Raw genomic sequence first — 22,956 nt, 5'->3', positions numbered from 1 at the left:
TGAAGTTTACGTTAGCTCAGCTCCTTCTCCATTTATCATATTTAGTTATCACAACCGCCTTACTTGCATCGGCAAGATGAAAAATAAAAGTCAGAGATTATTAAGGTTGAGTTTTGTTTGTTACAGGAATATAATATTGACATCAGGTGCATCAAGGGAATAGACAATTTAATAGCAGATGCACTTTCCCGTGTATAGAAATATTATTTCATGTTCATTTGGTATCATTCACAAGATTTCTTCTTATGATATTTTTTATAAGCCACATGTGTGATTGAACTATGTTAAACAGAAAGCTTTATTATATAAAGTTTTTTTTCGTATATGGGGGAAGTATTATGTATATTTGATTTAATTTAATTGCTTGTTGTTAGTTGTATATATTTTTATTCCATTACATGCTATTGTAATGTAACTTTATTTACTGGATTTGACTTTGTCCAGAAATTCAGTTCAGTTCTGTTTGACCTGACTGGTATTGATAAACACCTAATGATAGAAACGTTGTATCTAGTTTCTGAACTTGATTCAGAACCAGTGATAGTTTTGGAAAACAACTTTTCAAAAAAAATTAACTTCTTTCTCAGAGTAAGAATTATTAAGTTAAGTCAAGGCCTTACCTGGATTACGTGGTAATTATCATGTAATAAACTTCCATTCCTTCTGTAAGGATGAACTCTTGACCACCATCCTGGAATGTTTTGCGTTGTAGTCAGTCTTATAGCTTATGTTATGATAACGGGTAGTCAGGCGGGCTCCAAACATATGTTGTGACCAGTTTGAGTTGAAAGTTTATTTTATTGAATTTCAGTTTTTGAGTTGAGAGTTTATTTTATTTAATTTCAAATGATTCTTTTCCCTTGAAATACATAAGTGCTCCTGCAAAATACAGGGATAAAAACATTTATTGGAAGTTATACGGAATTCAAAACTGGAATAATATTTTCTGTGATTAAACGAAAAAATAAACTTGACACAACAACACTTTGCAGGTTACAACATACGTCATTGTCTTCAATTTTGGATTTCATCGGGATTCGAACTTAGTTTCATTCAGGACTTTTTATTACTAGGACTTCTAATTTTTAATTCTTAGATTATTTTGCGATTTGATGCGTAAAACCGTAAATTCTTTTGTCTCATTTTTCACTTGATAGTCTAGGTAAATAAATTATTTGTTAAATTTTACAAAGCTTGCTGGGTTCACTTTTTTCCTGTTACTTTTTGTAAGAGCCTAGACACGTAACAGTATGCCACCAAATTTCATCTTCTGAAAGGATTTCGGCAAGTACCACTGACGGAATAGTTAATATAGTACTTGGAGACAGATGATTCAACCAGTTAAAGATGAAGTGGTGTTTTATTGTCAATGAAAAGAAAATATCACAGTGTCGGATCTATAAATAAACAAGTAGGTATCACAGAGAATAACAATAAATCCCTAGAGAAAGTCAGGCTTTACAGTTTATGTCTTGGCACTTCATACAACATCGCACTGAGATGTTTTGTATTCGGTGACTTAAGAATCCTATACAGTGGGAAAGCTGGCTTGAGTAGCAATACCACACATGTTGGCCTTATTTCTAGCCATCATGATGTATCCCTGCATACCCCAGCTCATGCCCCAGCTGTAAGTCAGAAAAGAAAAAAAATAATTATATGAAATAGTTTTTAAAATGTCCCAGGTCATTAAAACAGTGCTACAAAATTGAATGAGCCTTAAAGGTTACCGGCAATTAAGTCATACATTTCGAAGTGCCGTGAGCTGGAATTAACCACTCTCTATGGTTCTCTGTTTTGCTATATTAAACCTTGGTAAATCAATTTGGTTCAAGTAAATCAACAAACATTTCTCCATCATTTACTAAAACTACATATCTCAACTTCTGATTCTTTCTCTCATGGATATTTAAAGCAGAAACTTTTACTTAAGTGGGTGCCAGAGATTTTGTATCTATGTTAGGTTGTTTGTGGATAAGATAAATATTCTAACACGAGTGCGACAGCGATATTTACTCATTACAAGAAACAAATCGGTGACAGTTCCATGATTGCCAAGGTCGTTCCGGTTGAGTAAAGTTCGAAGCTTTCGAGACGAATGAAATCTACGATCACAGTATTGCTGATACGTTAGTTTTTGTACGACTGTCGCACCTCAAGAACGTATGTAAGTTGGATTGGAATTCAATTCAAGCATGGTACAAAAATAATTATGTACGTAGAAAGGTTAATCCAAATATCGACAGTCTATTTGATCATGTCTCTTTTCGTCGGGTCGAAACTACATTGATTTTAAAAGCTGACGTAAGCACTATAATTATGTTAGTAAATACTAGATAAAAAAAATTCTTTCGAATAAGGTGAAATGCTTCTAGTTCTTCATCTCCATATGTAGTGGCTAGTAAACAATCAAAACGAAAATTAGTTGTTCCTTAGCAAATCTCATTTGGATGTGTTTGTATTATCCCGCAGTGTCGTATTTAATGATGCTTTTTATTCCAAACAGGGCTCTCTCCTCCACTCAGTCGTCTTCGTGTTTGCTAACATTCTATTGGCATGAACGCAAACAAAGAAACTTATTTGATTAAGAAATTTCTTGTGCTTGGATCAGGAATCCAAAATTGCTGTCTGAATGTTTAGTTTGAAAGATTAGTGATTTATTTTAGCATCCAAAAAGTATAGTTCTCACTAATAAAGCAAGCAAACAAAATGCCTTATTCTTACCTGTTTTTAACCAGCCGGTAGTCCTGGCTACCTTCAGAACCGTATTCAATAGCTAGAACTCCGAGGACAAGATTCACTGAGATGCAGGAACTTTCAGTGTACACTCCAGTTTTCTATAGTTGGAAGGACATGTGACTGGCGTCTAGGCCAACCGAGATGGGTCCAACCGTTGATACGATTTTCTGAAGGTCGGTTTCGCTTCCATGTTCAATATCCAGACAGCTCACTTCAGTGGCTCCGATATTAACCTTTTTGAACTTGCATGCTCCATTCTGCATAAAACAACGAAAGAAAACAATTATTATTCTTTCCATTTAGTCAATTGTTTTCTAAGCACTTCGATAGTGCATGAGTTATCTTAGCCAAAGCTGGGCAATACTGACAATTCACCATTTTTCGGAACACCATGAGTAGATTGTTAGCTTCACAGCATATTTATTTGCCCTATATAAAATTTAGTAATTCATTTTGCAATGCATCTCTAACTCTCATGCATTGTTACCTTCGCCAATCTATACCTCTGTCAACCTCCCACGTCGTGTAAAACACAAACAAGAAGATCTACATTATGAGTTACCATTATTGTTGACTTCCTTTCCAATTACAAAGTGCATTGCAAATTTTGAAATTTTAACGGTGTCATTAAACTATGCAATAAACTGTTCTCCATTTATACATATGGAGAGAGAACATGCTTTCGCTCTAAAGTTGTATCTATTTACTAACCATATATCAATGAGTATTATGTCATTTTGGATAGTCACCTAAAACGGCATTACTTATTAGAATGTAGCCGTTATGTAAATCAACACAAGATCCCGTTTCTAACCTTTAGTCACTATAGTAATACCAACATTAAATTCACACAATCAGTGCGAAACCTAGGTGTCACTCTGGATAGTACTCTCACGTTGCACCAACATGTCATGAACATTTGCAAGACTGCATATTTTGAGCTGAGACGCATCAGCTCCATTCGCAAATATCTTTTAGTTGATGCCACTAAAACACTTGTATTTTCATTAGTACTTTCAAGACTGGACTATTGTAACTTAATTCTGTCTGGTTCATCTCAATATCTACTTCAGAAACTTCAAAAAAAGTTAAAAACACAGCTGCTCGGATCATACTTAGAGTACCACGACCAGAGCACACATCCCCGCTCCTCTATACCCTAAACTGGCTATCCATTCGATCCAGAATCAAACAAAATTTGTTCTGTGTGCTTCCTTTTCTTTGTCGGACTCTAGTCCAACATACCTATCCGATCTCATCCATGTGTACACACCAGCAAGATACTTACGCTCCTCTTCTGACAATTGTATATTCATTATTCCCACAATGAAAACAAAGTCATATGGACAGCGTTCTTTTGCATACCAGGGCCCAGCAACATGGCATGAATTGCCCACTGAACTTAGACACAAAGACACAGTGATCCCATTCAAGAGTGCTCTCAGAACTCACTTATTTCGACTGCAAGAACAAACTTAAAGACCTAATAATGTTTCCTACCTTAAATATTCTCAGTATGTTTTTAATGTTTTCTAATTTCATGGTGTTTGTTTTTGTAATCATATTATTATGGGGTTTCTTTATTACTTTTTTTATGTTTTTTTTTAATTATCGCAAGGTGTTGTCTAATGTTGTAAAGCGCTTAGAGCTTCTAAAGATTAGGCGCTATACAAAGTCCTCATTATTATTATCATTACCTGCGATGATTTACCTACCACTTCAAGGTTAATTACCTGCGATGATTTACCTGTCACTTTAAGGTTAATCTGAACTAACGTATCATCTGCGCTGTAAAATGTCCAAAGCTGTTCAATATTTCAAAAAGGAAACCAGACAATTTTCTTGATTTTCTTCTGATGCATATCAATGGATTTCTTGTATTAACGATGCAGATATTGTTATCTGTGTACCGTACATTGATATGAAAGGGTTGGATAACTTGTGCGCTCAATCTCAACGACTTCATTTCAATGACAATGAATTGTGTTTAATTTAATGGACTATTTTGCGAAGGTGTCACCAGCTACATGCGGGACATCTTACTCACCCACACTGTTCGTGTCGTGATAAGATAAAGGCTATTGGTCTGTTATGTCTATTTGATTGAGTTATATCTGATTTAATATATATTTATTTCAATTTAATTGTTTATCAGTTTTACATTTTTTATTTTTCATTACATGATATTGTAATGTAAATTTATTCGCTAGAGATTATACTCTTTTCAGAAAATAATTTGACCTTGAATGTTAGTTTATAAACACCAACTGTTGATCTAAATCCTGACCGCGATTCAAACTTAGAGCAACCAGGTAAACAAGTTCTACATTTTTTTAAAAATGATTGGTTGTTGTCGAGGTCATGATGGGGCTGTGTTTAAGATGTAAACAATTTTTTATTTTTCTTATTTCTTAGAGTAAAATGATTGGTTTTCGTCAGGGCCACACTGGGTGGACGTGATCTTTAACAAGTACCTAATTTTTACGAGCTTCCAGAACTGATCACGTGACCATCTGTTTACGTTTTAGAAGACGATATAACCATTGTTTTGGAGAATTATTTTCAGTTGCAGCTGGGCTTTTTCTTACACTAGAAAAATCGTTGGAAGAATGGTAATGTGAATGCATTATGCTCGAAACGTAAACTTTTAAATGATTTAAAAACGTGCAAACTATATTGAGGAGAATTTCTTGTAAGCTGTATTCTTTTGTTTGTGTGTATATGTGAGAGAGAATACCTTTGCCTTGTACGGATAAGACTCTTCCGTGTCAATACCCTTATTTTGAATAATGTAGTCGAAAGCCTGGTATATGAGACCTCCCTGGCATCCATCATTACCTAGCGATAAAAGGGTACCGAGAATAAATATTCAAAAGTGATAGCTTATAGTATGGAAAGAACACGTTTTTTCAATTTTGTTCGTCAAAGATTGGGATAAGTAAGTCGAAACTACGTGATGGAGATATATGAAATAAATTCACACAGACAAAATTTAGAAACAAAGGAAAACATAAAGAAAGGCATCACGTACAATATATTTCGAGAAGAATATTTAGTGAAACTCCGCATAAATGGCTCAATTAATATAGTTGTTCTGACAATCCACTGTCATTCGGAGCATCATGTACGATTATTACATTATCGCTTCCTCAGTTGTTTCACGGAGTGTTGGTATGTAACTAAACGGAGCAATTCGTCGCCATTTATAAAAGACACAATCTTTATTTCCTTTGCAAAAACCCCATTCTCACCCATTATTAACTTCACTCCTCTACGTTTATCTTTAAACATGATGTCTTGTAAAACGAGAACATGAAAGATTACATATAGAGTTGTTATTTTTGTAGATCTTTCCAATTATTACATGCACTATAAGTAATATTTTATGAGTTTAAATACTATCTTTATTAACATAGTGACTGGATCGTTTTGCACACACACACACACGCACGCATACATATACATACATGTATATATATATATATATATATATATATATATATATATATATATATATATATATATATATATATATATATCATGAAAGGAACCATTAAACAATTATAAATAATTGTATTTCTCTGAATAATGGCTTATTTACCAAGCTGTATATCTATCATCAGTATGCATCTCATTATTTTTATAGAGTAACCGTACTGTAGATCAACAGAGAATTTTATTACTAATTTTTAATCACTAAACTGGTTGTGACTATTGTCCCAATACTTCAATGTTTGTCACAATTAAATTATAATCTAACGTATCAAGTGTTTAAAGTTGTTCCTTAATTAATCTAGGAAACCAGACGATTGTCTTTACATGTATGAAATGAGTACTGATATTATTATCATTATTATGGATCTTAGTGTTCCTCTCTCTCTCTCCCACACACATACACACGCCACACACACATATGTACCACACCCACGCGCGCGTGCATATGATCCTAAGTGCGTTTATGTACGGAACGAGCTGTTCGTAAGTTGGAGAACGTGTTGCCCAATCCGAATTGATACATTACAATGACAGTAAATTAGACTGAATCTTATGGACTATTTTGCAAAGGTGTCGCCAGCAGTGCGCTACTGTTCCCCCATATTGTTTATGTGGTGTCCAATGTCATCGTTTATACGCGACGTATTCCACGACAAGGTGACAGTGGGAATTTAGAGCAGAGCAATGAACTATGGGATATATTTACGTAGGATTAGAAATTACTACAAGAACATGTCAGATACAGAAGTTGACGCTTGATTTCACATCATTTACTTTGCTACGGAAACAAGTTTTGAAATTTTGAACTTTGGAAATATTTTCGTATGTTCAGTCTTTTGCAAAACTTGGAGTATTGTCAATTCTTACCTTCCTTTCAGTCCACGAGGTTTTGTTCAAAAAGAGATACAAGTTTTCCGTTTTCTTGAAGTGCTGCCCTTCCAGAGACCCAGTTGTTGAGAAAGCCCAGCATGACCCGCATTTGCCCTGCATGGGACAACAATTACCTTTACAAATTACCATTAAACATGTTTTTACTGCTAACCATTCAAGACGTTCAAACTGCTAACCAAGAAAAGATGTTTTCACTGCTAACACTAACATTAAAATAGTATGTAAATATTAATATGCGATGACACGTTTTACTTTGTTGATTAGCCCGAAAAATATAAACAAGTAAGACAATACATAATCAACTTTAAAGAAATTCCGTTAAACATCATAGCAGAAAAATTACGCATTTATATACACATTATGTTAGCGTCAGGAAGTGCTGATATTCAGAGAGGTATTTCAGTATCGTAAAGCTCTGTGGGAACCACAGTTTGAGTTGAAACGGTGTTTACTTGTGATCTGCATCAATGACTTGCATCGTGTCGTTGAAGGTTAACAAACGTTACTATTCGAAACGTCTCAATCAATAGTGAAATTCATTGTTACAAAAAGTGGTATATTTTCAGTTTTATTCATAAACAATTCTTTGCACATTGCCATTAGGTCATGTGTTATAAAATATTTTGAACAAATATGTCATTCCTTGGGTCAATGGCTTGGCCTTACCCGCCCTGTTCATGAAATGGAATACAAGGAAAATCAATAATAAAAGCTCATAATCCATTAAATATGGAACGCAAATGCTGCAGCTATCGAATCTCTCAGGCTAATTTGTGATACAAAGCATACATTCGTCGGATTTAATTGTCCTAAAATTGTGCTTATTTTACAGCACGCTTAAACTTTCACGTCATTAGTGAAGAATGAGAAACAGTTGTGATATCCAGCGACCGGTGGATAGCACAGTGATATGTATTTACCTGGTTTTTAATCCAAGTGACGTATCCCTCGTTCCTCCAATCAACTGCAGTTGGAAGGTCAGATAACTTAACGTGACTTGGGGTCATGAACTTTCCGCACTGAAACGTCTCGGTTGCATTCACTCTGTATCCATTCATTGCTCTAACAAACTCCGCAGATGACTTAATAATAATAATAATAATAATAATAATATTATTATTATTATTATTATTATTATTATTATTATTATTATTATTATTATTATTATTATTATCATTAGAAGAAGAAGAAGAAGAAGAAGAATACATATCAGAAAGAAAGAAAATACAATGAAGGATACGTGAACGTTAACTCCAATAACAATTCTTCACATCTCCAGCAAAATTATATGCAACATGAGTATTCCCAACATAGCAACAAACAACAGTAATATGAGGATGAAGGGATAAAAGAAGGTGACAGAGATAGCTGGTGGTATGTTTGTAACATAGAAAGGATGAAGGGATAAAAGAAGGTGACAGAGATAGCTATCGAATCTCTCAGGCTAATTATCCTGTAACATACAGAGGATGAAGGGATAAAATAAGGTGGCAGAGATAGCTGGTGGTATGTTTGTAACATGCAGAGGATGAAGGGATAAAAGAAGGTGGCAGAGATAGCTGGTGGTATGTTTGTAACGTGCAGAGGATGAAGGGATAAAAGAAGGTGGCAGAGATAGCTGGTGGTATGTGTGTAACATACAGAGGATGAAGATCGATGTTGAAAGAACTACCAGGACTGACTGATGAAATATGTTTTTAATTTTCATACAAGAAACGGTACGTTAAGATTGATAAGTTTACACAAATTCGCAATCTATAAGGAAATTAAACATTTGAAACTGATTGCATTAAATCAATGCTTTTAATTTTATAGATTTTGTTTATTTACGAACAAAGTGTGAAAATACCATATCCGCGTATTCGTTCATTCCGAGCCAGAAAGTGTGCACGCCACGATCCGCTTCAATCATGTGCTGCTGCACGTGCTTCAGGTTTCTGTCCCAAATGATGCGTCTGAAACAGAATGCAGATTTTAATATTGAGAACTATCCTGAAATATTTTGAATTCCTAATTAGTTTTCTCAAATCAGGAATGGATCCATCACGAAATAATCTTGCAATTTAGCTTAAGAACTTTAGATATCTGTCGTTGTTATGTGTTTACATTACAACTATTTAACATTGTAGTTAATGTATTCTTAAGTCGCGGTGGCTGAATGATGGACCAGATGTGTGCGTTTCGCTTCAAATCATTGGATCCTCCCAGACAGGCTACAACGGCAACAAAATCCCGTCAGTCCAACTTGTTACCTGTGCAACGTATCTGACCGACTTTCGTCATATTCAGTGCAAATTATATTTAATAAATGTTGAGGAAATATACAGTATCATGATGGTTTATTTGTATTTTTGGCAGTAAAAGTTTTCAAATTTTCCTTCACAGCTGCAGACAGTATTTCTAAGAACATATATAAAGTTTAGAACGAGCTTGTGTTCTCTTTTCATTGTCACTAGCTGTTACTCCAAAGAAGACTTAAGTGATATTTTCATTTCAAAGCACATGTAGTGTGCTTGAAAATTAGTTTGAACGCAAGAATGAGACAAAATTGTAAAATGCATGCGTCTGTTTGGGTGCTGCGATTCTAGGTTTCGAAAAATCCATAATCTCTTACTTTTATAATTAGTCACTTCAGGCTATAAAAGACGAAGAATCGCGACTTCTTGGTCAGTCTGGACTGAAGCTGGTAGAGGTAAGTGAAATATTTTCTGTCAATTATCATGTAGACATTTAAATTGTACGATAGCGACTGCTACAATGACAAAAATAATTACTTAGTAACAAACGAGATAATCCTTGATAAAATCAAGAGGGAGAAATAATGTTATAAAATAAGGGAAACAGTATCAGCGCTTGAAGTAGACACTATTGTTTGTACTTCCTTGAAATATAATTCCGTTGTTGTAACACAGGCTGATTAAACCGCTCTCTTAAGACCGTTGTTATTTACTTCCGTGTTTGTCAAATTAACATTATATTAGTAGGTGGTTTATCAAATCCGTCGTTTTTCCAACCATTAGCTGTGATTTTTAGGAATATACCCCAGAGACTCGGAGAGACACTTCGGAGAACTTCTCTTGGGCTACACTCCAGAACCACAAAATAAAATGTTTATTCACAAGTATTCTGAAATCTATCTTCTTGACTATATCAAGGACAATGATAACTCTATCAACCACGTTACATATCCGCGGCAGAATTGTTCCCCTTGATTTTATCAAGGATGTTGTCTGTATCTGACACTATTGGAACATAACAAAATTAAATCTTCTGTTTGTACTTCTGTACAAATGCCGATTTGTATATTTTTTCGCGACTTTTGTACTGAAGGCATGCATATATCAAAATACTTGGCAGATGCATTCATAAATTGAAATGTTGTTTATTCACCAGTAGTAGATTTATGGATTTAACTGCCCTCCTTGCAATAGTTTTACATTTTCCAGTATTTCTCAATGAGCAATTTTCGCTCTGTGTAATAGCTTGTAAGTTATCCAGAGTTATTGAGTTTTTGCCCGTCAATATGGTCAATCACAAGCCCATCTTTGATTACCCCAAAGAAACATTCGTATATAAATTTATGAGAGAGACATTTCTTCCCCACTTCGGCACCGAACATGAGATAACCGGCATTAGTAACAAAACCGACTGCTTTTTTTTTAGTCGACAGTTTCTGATTACACTATCACGAGATGCTTCATAATTCTTGATGATAGGATGTCTGACAAATTCTTTTTGCTCTGTTTATATATAATATTATTTGTCTAAATTATAATTTGTCTACGCAAATATAGCTATATAATCTTCAGGGTTTCTTATAACTTTATCAGAGTCTTTGACGTTGTCCTTGACAGAGTCAACGTTATTTTTTATTATCACAATATCGTTTTAGTTCTCTATATCTTTTACCATCACAATGCACACACAACTGTGTTTTCCCTCTAACTCCAACACCACACCGTAAACTCGGTTTTGGACCAAGACTCCCTCTTCTTACACTTTGCAAATGTTGTCCGCAGAATTCATTTACACAAGATTTGTTACAAGGAGTTGGAGACCCTATCATCAACCACTTGCATTGGTTCTTTGTTTGAGTCATTGTATATATAATACTTTTTGTTTAACTATTTGCTTAAAATATAATATGGAAGAGTTTGAGAGATTATCTACAATTGAGCCCTGGAAAACTTCGTTTCCTGAATCCAGATTCGATCTTGACAGAAGAACCCCTGACTTGCGGAGGCGAGCTTTGGCTGATCCGAACAATAATCTGATTAATAATATTCGGAATGCTAAAAAGGAATTTCGCGACGATGGGGCATCTCACGTATGGTTGATATTCAAAATTATACGCAATGACAAAGTCATCGACAAAGGTGTCGAAGAAGTCGTCGATGTTACAATGAACGATGAGCGGGCGGAAAAGATTATTAATTATCTCAACGATCAAAGATACTTTTTCAGAATACAGTTTATTGTGCTAGCAGAAACAGATTCCGGTGAGTGGATTATCCGTGACAAACGTGACCTGTCCTTGCTAATGGAAAAACCGCTGTCCTAAGTAAAAGTTCTAAACCAGGAATGTTGACTGGTATTGACAGACCATATTACGCTCGAGCGTATCCTATAACCGCGGTTATTTATGGAATTTATCAGCTAAACGATAACCCCAACATTAATGATCTTGCGCCAATGAATAGTCATCGCTGACTTTGTCAAGGCTAAATTGTGTAGCCGAACGAATAATCCAATATTTTACAAACGCGATGCGTGGAAATGGGTTAACGGATCTACGACGTGAAAAAATAAACAAAATGGCTGAAATAGTTAAGGATACGGGAGCTACAATAAATGATGTCGCCGAGTTAGGAAGTAAATTAAAATTTCCAATAATAATATCGTAACTGAAGAGACTTTATACGAATCAAAGAACAAGTCGAAGGGAGCTCCAATTGAAATTATTGATCATAATGCATACGCGTGGACTAGCGCAGTAACAATATTTCCACGAGATCGAACCGTAAGATTTTACCCAGACTCTGAGGAAATATGTTTGATTTTATTCACGAAACAAGTAAAAACGATCCTTTATCAGTATGCCTATTTAAGAGTTCATATGATGAAAAATATGATCAATTTGTACGACCTAACGGCGAAATATAGCGTAAAGAATCTCTTTATGAAGAAATGAAAAATCTTGCGCAGAACGTTTCAACAGAGAATACTGAACATTTACTAAATAATTGTTTCACCGTTCCGTCAGTTGCTGCTCACTTTGCAAGAGAGAGAAATTCGTGGAAGCCAACACGATTTGAATTTCTCGAAGACGTGAAATTAAGTTGAAGTGAATACGGACACGGTGGATTGTGGAATACTAAGTATGACCGCAACGAAATTATCTCGGTTGATATCGTCGCGTGTTATCCTGGAAGTTTTCTTGGTTACGGAGAATGTTCTGGATATTTTAAAAGATTTGTATATCCACCACACGAGATGACAAGAGTATCAATAAATGGACCATTACCCGATTTTAATCTAACTAGATTCGTCCGTATCGAGTCATTCGAGTATGCTAAATGTCTTCATCCGATCTGTTATGTTTGGTTTGGTAGGCACGCTTCATCAAAATGTTGGGCACCAATAGTTTTATTACGATATATGCTCGATGCAGCGATGTTGATATCGTTGATTGTAAGTGAAGCAATTATATCATACCGTCCTCAGTCCGAAGTTTGGTTACCACCACAGCAGAGTTCTGATGATGAAAACAAAACCGCAAAAGATCTCGGTAGAAGAATACTCGATAAATTTACTCAAGGTGGGGCGTATGGTCGTACACGACGTTATGCACGACTAATCATGGATGATGTTGAATATGATTTTATAATCGCCGATGCAACAAAAGAGAGATATATTTGTAAGTCGAGAAAACTCTTACTTGTCTAACGGAACACGATTAGGTACAATTGTTGGTAATATTGATGGTGAGTCACCTCAGTTAACTCATTTTAAATCCTAATGCTCGCTTATGTTTCTATAAATTTGTTATCGATGATAAATAAATTCCCTACCACTGCAGTCAGAGTTGCAACGAATTCGTTTTATATCGAAAGAAAATATTCAGAATTACTGACACAATTTACAACCACTGATGCATTGTGGGGTGAATGGAGAATAAAACAAGAAATGTTATATAATTATTCTGAATCCGCATATGCTGAAATCAAAGATATTTATTATAAAAATAATCAGATATCAGAATTATCATCTGCAGTGTCTGTGTATGATCCAGTCTCCAGATACAACACGTTCTATCTAAACGGAGCGGAGGGTTCCGGTAAAACATCTCGATAGATCGAAATATTTCGGCAGAGTTCGGATGATATGGTTGTTTTAACACCTACACACAGACTCGCAAGAGAAATGAAACAACGAGGAGTGCAATCATTACTTATCATAGCTTTTTTCGATAGAAGGGAGACACATGGACTCCTGATCGAATGGGAGAGAAATATATTTCAAAGATCATCATTTGGAATGAAGTATGCATATTATCTAAAGATACATTAAAAATGTTTCTCGATTGGCTGTTATTGAAAAATACAGCTGTGATCATGTGCGGCGATCATGGTCAACCACCGCCGTTTGTTGGGCCATCTCCACACGAATGGCTAAATAATTGTGTGGATTATCATGAGATAACTGATGATAATAGATCTCTTGATCCAGAATTAAGGGAGTTTATGAAATTAATCAGACTACAACCGAATAAAATTCAATGTGAAATAATGCGTAAAATAATTTCAGAAACTTCTATGAAAGAGTTTCTGTAAATGTCGAGACCAAATGATTTAATAGTGGCAAGTATAAAGATAGTTCGTGATACACTTCAACAGCGGTTATTTCAGTTGCATAAAGCAAAGTTTTCAAGTCTACGTGTACCATTGTGTTATAATCCAGCTCATACACGACGACAGAATATCGACGTTGAAATACCAGGACAGACTGAGAAACAGAATCTCGTATTATATGATGTTGTCGCAGCTGATGTCAGTGTTGTTGAGGATGCGCTGAGCGTGGATAAGACTACATGGACACTGGGGTACATGATGACAATTCACTCATCACAAGTATTAACCATCATCAGAGTATCAGAACTCGAGTTTGGATTGTCGATGATCGTGTCGAATGGTCAAACTTAGTTTATCTCTTAGTGTCTCGAGTCATAAACATATCTCAGCTGCGGAGAAATGTCATAGACACTACAGAAACCATTGATGATGTCCTCGATAAATGTCGAGGTGACAGTGATATAGTAAGAAAACAATTAGCTGGTTATAAACAATGTGACAAAATAAAACCAACGCGATTTTGATCTAGATGTTGAATTTATCATGATGTTGAGACAACATCATAATACTCATTGTCCGAGCTCTAATACAGTAATGTTGTGGCGATATTCAAATAATGATCCAAGACAATTTACCGTAGATAGAAAAGATAGTAGTCTTCGTCGTACACGCGAAAATGTGATGCTGACCTGTCTTTAATGTAATCGACGTAGGGGTGCTAGTTAAGTAATCGCGATGGTAATTGTGTGTCTACATGAATTACTTGTAATTGTTCGTGTGTAAATCCACGTTGAGGAGCAGTTGGATCTAATCTGTCGATTGCGTGTCTACCCGTGGATCTTGCCACGCTGGAAATTTTATGTGTCGTAATACTCCAGACAGGATCAGTTGCTTTTTTTTACCACCTTCAAGTTCACCGGGTTCATATAAATATCTTACAGTAACATTACCCAGCAGTGGTCGTTTTGAAAAATCATGTCGTTGTACGGGTATATGTATTTTTGTAATTGCACTGATGGGTTTCGTAGCAGTTGTTTGAGTAATTTCATTATTTAATGCAGCTATCACACTTGGTAATCTTGCACCCCACTCGCGAGATCTTTTGTCTTGAATTATTTCCTTCGCCTACTAATATCCAAATAACCGCTCAGCAAGTGTTCGATTAAATCGTTCAACGATTGCCTGAACGCGTTGAACTGCAGTATGTCCTTGTCTGTTTTTTGACGTTATGTTGCTTCATCAACGATGATAATGCGCCCTGAAATTCTTTGCCAGGATCAACTTGTAGCAGTTGTTGCCATCGTAGACCACCACGTCGATAAATTCGTTTAAATGCAGAAACTACTTCAGTTGCTATCTTTGTTGATAGTGGCTCTGCTTCTTTATATCTACTTGCAACATCAACGACAGTTAACGCTTATTTGTATGTTACACCACGTCCTCTAATTTTAATAGTATCATGTGGTAAAAACAAAATATCAGCCTGATAAATTTCATTAGGTACGCTAACATCAAAATGTGCGTACTGAATAATTTTAGGTCGTGGTAGTTAATTTTCCATATTGCCTATCGTGCGAACCATTTATAAGCAGCAACACGTGTAACATTTGCTGTGTCGGCGAGTTGACTAATGGCTGCCCTACCCTTCCAATATCCCCTTGGACTATAATAAATCTACTCCATTATAATAATAATCGGTTGATTAATTACCAGCTCCTAATGCTAGTTTACCCTTCATTGCAGATCTTACTAACCAATTAGCTAATGATTCTTTGAAAGATTTATTTTTTATGGAATTTAGGGCATTAATTAAGTTTACATCTTCGATATGTCGCTGCTGAAGATCTTTACTTTTATATGAGCGTGACACGCTTTATCAATAGCATTTACTGGATAATCACCAGGCCTTGGCTGATCTTGGTTATCAAGTCTGATATCAAGCCTGGTACCAGGACCAAAGCAATTATATCCTGGAAGTGTTTTTCTTTTGAGTACTTAGCACATGGTGTTCCTGGTAACTTGTTAACTGCGCGGCAATACCACCTCCCTTTTTTAAAATACTGTTTCGATTAGAAATAAATTTAAATTTCTTTATACCACATTGTTCACACTTACCTATAACTGCTGATCTGTTATTTTGTGTTGTAATAGTTGTTAGTCCACTTGTGGGGGTACGCGTCCTGCATTTTACACAATATAAATCCATATTATTTATTATATTGCTACAACATGGATGTAACTGATTTTTCGGCAACACGAAAGCAAGAGCCAGTCAGGCATCATCCAGCGCTACCAGATTCTGTCCGAATGATCATAATAGGTCCATCTGGAATGGTAAAACGCAACTGCTGCTTAATTTGATGATGGATCAAATGGGACACGTTGTATTTAGTAGCTCCGTCTGTAGATGATCAGGGATGCTACGATGTACATAAAGACTTTAATGAAAACTCAAAGCTGATGGATGAAAACGGTGATGATGTTATTCAATTTATTACTGATATTAATGAAGCGCCATCTGTAGATGATATTGATGGATTTATTAATAATTTAGTTGTATACGACGATGTAATGCTGGATAACCAATCAAATCCTGCTAGAATATTTTCACGCGGTAGACATAATAACACAGATGTAATTTATGTTACCCAGCGATATACACATATACCAAAAGTGATCAGAGATAACTGCAATATTTTAGCTGTATTTAATGGTGTTCATACGCACACGTTACGAAATATTCATCAGACCTGCTGCAGCGGAGATATGGACATAATTAAGTTCAGAAATATATTTAGTCAGGCTCAGTCAACCCAGCATGGATTTATAGCAATAAACTTACATGACCCACGATTACGTTATCGTATAGGTCTTGATAAAATTTTTGGATAGTAGCAGCAACTAGGGCGCTGTCTCGTCACCCTCAGTCACTGCAGCGATCCTTTTTCTGCGATTTTCAGGAAGGCTTATTTTTGCAATTCGAGGGTGAGTCAGTTTGAGGCTGTTCACCCTCTCTGTTGCTGAGAGGCTACAACAGTGAGCCCTTGGAGAAAGCACATTAAAAAATTTAATCATTGAGTGTTGCTGTGCCGAGAAACACCAAATACGCTCAAATTTAAACTTTTTGTAAGTATTCATCACATTTGGCCACCTTTAGTAACATTCACTGTAAATTATATATAATGCATTTTTTAAAATATGCATTATCTTGATAGGATATTCGTACTTTTGCCTCAGTTACAGACAATATGTCTGAGAACATATGTGATCTTGAAACCGAGCTTGTATTGTCTTTTCCTTTGACTAGCCGTTGCTCTCTGGCCCGACAAGGGGGGGGGGGGCAACTGGGGATAAATCCCCGGTGCCCTGGCCCGTAAGGTGGCCCGGGCCGAACAACTTTTAAATTTTATAAAAGAAAAATTTTGCTTGAACAAGAACTAGGAGAGGGTTTCTTACCCCAGGGCCCTTGATCGCTCTCTACGACCTTGGTTGCTCTTGTTCTTATGAACATCTAAGTGTTATTTTCCTTTCTGAGCACAAGTAGTATGTTTCATAATTAGTTTGAAAGCAATTATGAGACAAAATCTCAAAGTTTATACTTCTGGTTGATGGCTTAAATTGAATATTTGAAAAAATCACAATCTTTACTCTTATAATTATTCACTTCAGACGTCTACTTGGATTAAACATGGTGCTTTAAACTAAAATCATGATCTCATTTTCTACATAAGCACCACTGAGACTTGTTAATTGTTTTGACAAAAAAAACCCAACAAAATAAGGAAGCTAGAATTCCAAGATGTGATAAAAATCCAAATTCACTCTTATCCTACCTCTGAAGCTCTTCTTCTTGGGCATAGTTCTTGTTGTACGTAGACTTGAAGAGTTCCCATTCACTGCTAAGCTCAAGGTTGATTGGTCCAGCAACACTCGGAACAATGAGACCCGCCAATACAAACACATGAAGCATCTGTGGAAATTTCATGAAGTTTATTAAACACTGCTTGTAACTGTCAAATATTGTACTGATTAAGTCAAAGCTTACGGCGCCAATCTTCGTTGCAGCAGATGCTGTCTTGAAAAAGTGCTTTACATATAAATCTACATGAAATAAAAGATCTTTAGCAATATACATTTGAACTCTTGTAAACAGTGTCTACTGTAACCCCGCTTCCTCTACGGAAGTGCTATATATTCTGTAAACAATCTAAAGCGGCTTCCTCTACGGACTATCTACATATTGTGTAAACAATCTCCTTAGTAACACGGCTTCCTCTACGGACTAGATACATATTTTGTAAGCAATCTCCACAGTAACCAGTTTCTTACGCAGACTTGCTATGTATTTTGTAGCTATTGAGGCTGTAGCCCTAATAAAATTCTTCATAATGGTCAATTCTATTAACGGTTAAAATGTTTGGATTTCAGTCACGTCCGGTGTATCGAAAATTTACGATACATGTATATAATTTCTCTGAAAATGCATAAAACCTATTATTTTTTTCTAGATGAAGAATATCAAACATGACAAAATAGAGCGGTAAAGGTCAAATATGGCACTGTAGGTAAATATTCACAATGAGATGTGGTTTTTCACTATTATTGCAGGTGTAAAATATTATGCTTCTCCTAACACAGTTTTCTAATGTCTTCAATAATAAAAAATGTCTCTGAAAATGTAAAGTTATAAAGTTTTAAGTTATATGAAGTCCATCAATCCAATAGCCTTTGCCTAAGGAAAAATGATGCTTTGATACAATGAAACAGTATTTTATCAATTCGCCAAGGCTGTGGTTTGATAGGAATAACTTCTGAAGAAATATTATGTCATTTTAGTGTAAGAATTAAAATATTAATATTATAAACCCTATTCATTATGGTAAACGTACTGAAAAAAAAAGCTCAAAGGAATCCTTCCAAAAGGATCGTGAGAAACACGCATGAACACTTACTGAACAAAATTCGATTCTATCACATTTAAGTTTTTGATTATTAAATGTGTATGTGCTCACCTTGTCAGGTAGGTAATTCCAGTATAGACGACCAGTAAACAGACCGTGTCTATCTCTCAAATATGTTTAAATACAACTGTGCACATGACCGTCACGTTACCTACAATAGATGTGACATCTAGTTGGAGTACTCTCGGCCTTTTCTGTCATTACCAGGAAAAACCTCGTGAATTGCAGTAAAAAACTGAAGATATTCAAACTGGAACAGCCTGCTGTCAGTTACATGCTTTGCGCTGGTCATGTGAAGAGTCCCGTGTTATGTAATGCTATTGCTGATAATCAATTGTACAAATGAAGCTACGTTTTCCCACTTTCGAAATATATCACCTTGTGTAGCAACTTTAAGGTAAATTTTGCCAAGAGTGCAAGGGACAGTTTTTTATGCACACATTTAATGTTGCATACATCTGCCTAATATAACATTTCATTAAAAAAATCAAACACATGAGTGAGGTCATAAAAGCTCCATAGTTTTGGATAGGTATAATAAAGCCAAACATAAGAATATCATTCACTTGACCTGACAAGTCAGTGGAAATTCATAGAATAAAAAGTTGATGACCCCATCCCCAAATTTATACATGCATTGTTCATGTCTGAACGCCATTTTTGAGAACACTCGATGCTCACAGTGCAAACACACGCCATTGTCATGGGTGATAATTTTGAAAAACATTGTGTACTTAATAGCTTGATGCAATTCATAATAGTTGTTGAGGCAGGTTTTGAGATATTTTACTTGCCTTGAATCAGCGTGCCTTCTGCTATAAGTGGCTAGCTATGCTTTTAAGCGACTATTTGGTATTTTACTGGCTACATACAGTGCAGTGACTACATGAGGTGTACATGCCTCACATCAGTTTCAAAAACAACACAAGCCGGAAAAACCAAATTCATCAATATATCCATATCATTAATTATTTCACAATACCTGCTCAAAAAGTCCGACCATAGCCTTAATTTAAGAAATTTGCCAGGGCCCAATTTACGAAACTGTCCCCTGCCACCCAAATCATTTTACCATTATATTTGTCATGTTGGATATAACTCGTTACTAAAGCACGGAATAACGGAACATAACAAAAATGCTAAACAGAAAAGGCCAATTAACAGTGAAAAGAAATGTAGAGGATGACAGGATTGATGGAAGAAATGTCGATGCAAAGTATGAAAGGAGCGACGGAACATACACACAAACTTTCAAAGCAAGGAACAAGCATACATACAAGCAGCAGTCGTTCTGGAATCTATAGCTTCGTTTTCGATCGAAAGATGTGTGCTTTAATATTTATACATGATATATCTGAATTCAGCTTGTGGGATTCTTTATTGGTGTATTGGTTTTACCGGATATTTTGTTCTTACTGTTCTTAAAGTACAGGAGCTTTCCTTGTAATTTTGCAAACTGTAGCTGAACAGTATAGATTTTTTATTTTCTAAGCAAATGATTCAACCGAAATGCAATGTTACGTATTACATTTATGACGACTGACTGCATGTTACAGCTCTTTTTCTTTACTTCTCTCGCAAGCCTTGATTAACTATGTCACTGAAATGCAGTTTGATCTGAATGCATGCACTAAAACGTCTTTAAGAACGTAAATTGGACCCATGTCGTGTGTTTTTATTTGTTTGTTTGTTTTTTGTGGGTTTTTTTTAGTACATACGGACCGGAGACTTTGCTTATCAAGAACCAGGGTAAAGGTAAAGACTAAATGTTGATTCCCTAGCATATGATATCATCGGTATATTAGGACATTTACCTACGTGCTAACTTATCAAACTGCGACCTTCGTTGCCATGTCATGGAAGTCGAAACCAGAACATGGGCAAGAACGAAGCAAAACGAAAACTAAGCACCTTCAGTTTTGGGGCTCTTGATGACTGTGAGTGTGTACAAGGGAAATTTACATTTATTAATGAACAATTTATTTGATGACTTTAATGTAAACAAAGCTAATCAAATTTGCCCCCGTAATACTTTAAATTCCGAAAATCACTCTCTTCTATCAAAAAGTGGCCGAACCCAGGCATGACAGTTTTCTCTTCAACTTTTTGCCAGAGAGAATTTCATCGTGTGTGTATCAGCACGTCCGGTTTCTTTATAAGGGTAGCACAGATTAGCTCTTCAATATGTGTCAATGTAATACCCTTTCATTAATGATGTACATGATCGTAAATATGTTTACACATTGTTCTTTTATGTACGGAACCTTTGATACAGATATCTGGGAATAACGTATATATTTTTCTTAGTGTTTAGAATATAGTTGCAACAAAAACTTGGACGTGACAATATATTGTGCAATTTAAGTGACTGTAGTCATTTAGATGTCTCTCATTAAAGTAAACTGTTTCTTTAATTTATATCTTACTTGCACTAATATTTATTCCCTGCTTCACGATTTATTTTTAGTCATAAACTGGATCGCAGAACTTTGGATTAGCTTTTCAATTTCTAGACTGGCTCGCAAAACATTTGAGATGACTTTTCACTTCCAAGTAATGGGTCGCAAAACTTTGCAAGGACTTTTCACTTCTTAGATGTGGTCGCAAAACCTTGAAATTACTTTTTCGAAGTTTTTATTAAACAAGAAAGTTGTTTTTAAGAAAAAGTATTTAATATGTAATTTACTTGGTTTGCAGGGGCTTTTTAACGTAAGTATCAATAGTGTCATTGCTGATGGCCAAAGTACAGTACCAGACTGGGGAATCATTATTGATAACCTCTTTACAAACTATTCACATTTAGAAATGAACCACATCTCTCGAAACAGGTTATATAACTTGATAACACGTATTCTACAGTTGACTTGAATTTTCATATTTAGTGGTATAATCTGAAAGAGATTGAGCTCATACCCTTGAAGTGGACAACATTATATGGGAAAGATACCCCTTGATGTGGACTGCCTTACATGGGTAACATACCACTTAAAGTGGACTGTCTTGCATGGCACTGATAGCCCTTGATGTGGACTGTCTTACGTGGCTACGGTACCCTTGAAGTAGACTACCTTACATGGGTAACATACCCCTTGAAGTGGACTGCCTTACACGGCTAAGATTGCCTTTAAAGTATTCTGACTTACTTGGCTAAGGTACCTCTTGAAGTGGACTTCATTTCATGGGTAAGATGTGGAGCAGCAGAGAGGGCGAATCCTACTACTTTTATAGGGTTCCAAATGCCGAACTAAGCCCTTTATGGAGGGAGAATCCTACAACTTTTAGAAGCCTCCAAACGCCGAAATAGCGCTTTATGTAAACGCAATTGTCGCCGTCGTTGCTGCGTTTTGTTGTCGGCTCCCTCTCTGCTGCTTGCGATTAAAATTTTTTATTTAACCCGACTCGATACCGTGTCCGAGGATCATGTAGATTTATTGTTATAAATCCGTGCGGGGCTGACTGAGCCTTACTAAATAAATTTCTAAACTTATTTATATCCATATCACCACTGCACCACGTCTGATGTATATTTCGTAACGTATGTGTATCAACTCCATTAAACACCGCAAGAATATTAGTTATCCCTGATCACTTTCGGTATTTGGGTATATCGTTGGGTTACATAAATCACATCTGTGTTTTTGTGCCTGCCGCGTGAAAATATCCTGGCAGGATTTGATTGTTTATCCAACATCATATCGTCGTACACGACTAAATTGTTAATTCTCCCGTCGATATCATCAATACTTGGTGCTTCATCAATGTCAGTGATAAATTCAACAACATCATCACCGTCTTTTAACGATTTTGCACTTTCATTAAACTCTTTTATTACATCATAACAACGCTGATCGTCTACACTCGGTGCTACCAAATACAACTTGTCCCACTTCAGCCACTTCATTATTAAATTAAGTAACAACTGCGTCTTACCACTCCCAGATGGGCCAATTATAATCATACGAACAGAGTTTGGTAGTGCTGCGTGATGCTTAGCTGATTCTCGTTTCCTTGTAGCAGAA

At 35.8% G+C, this 22,956-nt stretch overlaps 1 pseudogene; it reads right to left on the bottom strand.

Moving 5' to 3' along the window:
* Nucleotides 1-1,528: 1,528 nt before the first annotated feature.
* Nucleotides 1,529-17,946, bottom strand: LOC149793304 (cathepsin L-like; annotated as a pseudogene).
* Between the last annotated feature and the right edge of the window lie 5,010 nt (nt 17,947-22,956).

This window comes from Sinohyriopsis cumingii, chromosome 8 (assembly GCF_028554795.1).
Source record: "Sinohyriopsis cumingii isolate HCF-2022 chromosome 8, ASM2855479v2, whole genome shotgun sequence".
Taxonomy (NCBI): Eukaryota; Metazoa; Mollusca; class Bivalvia; order Unionida; family Unionidae; genus Sinohyriopsis; species Sinohyriopsis cumingii.
The sequence above is the reverse complement of the archived record's forward strand: the minus strand, read 5'-3'. Positions and strand labels throughout refer to the sequence as shown.